The 2,861-nt window shown below is 37.5% G+C and overlaps 1 non-coding gene and 1 pseudogene across 1 annotated transcript; both read left to right on the forward strand.

The window, feature by feature from the left end:
• Positions 1-927: 927 nt before the first annotated feature.
• LOC123581800 lies at positions 928-1,085 on the forward strand. Its single transcript, XR_006704028.1, has one exon. It is a non-coding gene; the product is annotated as a U1 spliceosomal RNA (small nuclear RNA).
• A 137-nt stretch (positions 1,086-1,222) lies between these two features.
• On the forward strand, positions 1,223-2,198 carry LOC123581271 (annotated as a pseudogene).
• Positions 2,199-2,861: the final 663 nt, after the last annotated feature.

A 2,861-nucleotide genomic window follows, 5' to 3' on the forward strand; every position in this document is an offset into this window, starting at 1 on the left:
AGCAGACTGTTCTGGGTCAAAATTGGTAAGCTGATTGTAACATTCATATGGGAATGCCAAGGACTTAAAATAATTAAAGCAACCTTAAAATAGTAAGAAGAAAGTTGGAGGGGTACACTACTTGATTTTAAATATTATTAAGCTGTTGTCACCAACACAACGTGGTATTGGCATGGAAATGGACAGTTACATCAAAGGAACAGAATGGAGAGTTCTGAAATAGACCCATACATTACAAACAATTGATTTTTTTTTTTTAAATATCAGAGCAAAGGCAATGCGATGGGTAAAGGATAGCCTTTTCAACCAAATAGTGTGGGCATAATTGGATGTCTATTATTTTATTTTTTTAAAGATTTTATTTTTAACTAACTTCTACACCCAATATGGGGCTTGAACCCACAACCCTGAGACCAAGAGTGACGTGCTCCACAAACTGAGCTAGCCAGGCACCCATGGATATTTATATTAAAAAAACAAACAAACAAGAAACTTGGATCCATACTGTGCACCATTTATAAAAATGAATTCAAAATGGATCAAATGCCTAAATGTAAAACCTAACACTATAAAAATTCTAGAAGAAAACATGGTAGAAAATCTTTGTGAACTTGAATCAGACAATACTTTTTAGAAAAAAATACCAAAATCACTGAATAAAAGGATAAATTGATACATTAGACTTCTTCAAAATCTAAAATTTCTGTTCTTCAGATGACACAGGAGAGAATGAAAAGACAAGCCACAGAGTGGGAGGAAATCTTTGGGAAGCATATATTTACTAACGGACTTGATTCCAGAATATATAAAGAACACTCAAAACTCAATAATAAGAAAACCCAATAAAAATGGACAAAAGATTTGAATAGACTTCACCAAAGAAGATCTATAGATGGCAAGAAATTACATGAAAATATGGCTAACAGAAAACTTACCTGGCAGGGGAGACACCATGATCACAAAGGTAGTTCTCCCAGGGCGAGGCTCACCCATTGCACTCCAGATGTGCTGACCCTGCGATTTCCCCAAATGACTTATTGGAGAAATGCAAATTAGAAACTATGAGATATCACTACATAGCTGTCAGAATGACTGAAATTAAAAAGATTGACCCCACCAAGTGTTGGAGAGGATGTGGAGAAACTAGAACTCTCACATACTACTGGTAGGAATGTAAAAAGTATGAACACTTTGGAAAACAGTTGGGCAGTTACTTAAAAATGTTAAAAATATGGCTGAGCCTGCTGGTCTTTGGCAAGCTGCTGATGCCGGTCTCTGTTGTGCAGGATGGGGTTTGTTAAAGTTATCAAGAATAAGGCTTACTTCAAGAGATACCAAGTGAAATTTAGAAGAAGACAAGAAGTTAAAACTGATTACTATGCCCGGCAATGCTTGGTAATTCAGGATAAAAATAAGTACAACACACCTAAATACAGGATATTTCGTGTAAGCAACAGAGACATCATTTGTCAGATTGTTTATGCCCATATAGAAGGAGACATGATAGTTTGTGCAGCTTATGCTCATGAACTCCCAAAGTATGGTGTGAAGGTTGGCCTGACAAGTTATGCTGCAGCATATTGTACTGGCCTGCTGCTGGCCTGTAGGCTTCTCCATAGGTTTGGTGTGGATGAGATCTATGAAGGCCAAGTAGAAGTGACTAGAGATGACTGCAGTGTGGAAAGTATTGATGATCAACCTGGTGCCTTCACCTGCTATTTGGATGCAGGGCTTGCCAGAAATACTACTGGAGATATAAAATTTTGGGGGTCCTCAAGGGAGCTGTGGATGGAGGCTTGTCTATTCCTCACAGTACCAAATGATTTCCTGGTTATGATTCAGAAAGCAAGGAATTCAATGCAGAAGGACATCGGAAGTACATCATGGGTCAAAACGTTACAGATTATATGCAGTACCTAAGGGAAGAAGATGAGATGCTTACAAGAATCAGATGCTTATAAGAAAGCTCCTGCTGCTATATGAGAGAATCCAGTCTATGAGAAGGAGCCTAAGAAAGAAGTTAAAAAGAAGAGGTGGAATTGTCCCCAAATGTCTCTTGCCCAGAAGAAAGATCAGGTAGCTCAGAAGAAGGCAAACTTCCTTAGAGCTCAGGAGTGGGCTGCTGAGAGCTAATAAACCAAACCACAATTTTCTATGAAGATTTTTTGGATAAAGACAATAATAAGCTTATTCACCAACCCACAACAACAACAACAACAACAACAACAACCACAACAGCGAAGTTAAGTATACATCTACTACATGACCCAACCATTCCACTCCAAGATTTTTATTTACCCAAGAGAAAAGGATGAGCAACTGAGTGGCTCAGTTGGTTGAGCATCTGACTCTTAATTTCAGCTCAGGTCATGATCTCAGGGTTCATGAGACTTGGATTCTCTCTTTCTCTCTCTCAAATAAATAAACTTAAAAAATTAAAAAAAAAAAAAGGAATTATGTCCTTGTAAAGATTTGTACAGAAATGTTTATAACAGCTTTGTAGCCCCTAAGTGATAAGCAACCCAAATTTCCATCAATGGGTAAATGGATAAACACATGGTAGCATATTTATACAATGCCATTGTAGCAACAATAAAAAGGAATGAATTGTGGATACAGTCAGCAATAACAGCAGATCGGTTTGTTTGGGGAGGTGTGTAGGGTGGAGGAGCACAGAAAAGTGGGAAAGGAAGGGATTCCAAAGGGACCTGAAGAAATTTGGGGCCATAATCCAGTGTTTACTATCTTGATTGCAGTGATGGTTTCGCAAGTATAAGCATATGTCAAAATTCAACAAATTACACACTTAAAATATGTGCAGCTTATTTTATCTCAGTTATATCTCAAAACTGTTTTTTAAA

This window comes from Leopardus geoffroyi, chromosome A3 (genome assembly GCF_018350155.1).
Source record: "Leopardus geoffroyi isolate Oge1 chromosome A3, O.geoffroyi_Oge1_pat1.0, whole genome shotgun sequence".
Classification (NCBI taxonomy): Eukaryota; Metazoa; Chordata; class Mammalia; order Carnivora; family Felidae; genus Leopardus; species Leopardus geoffroyi.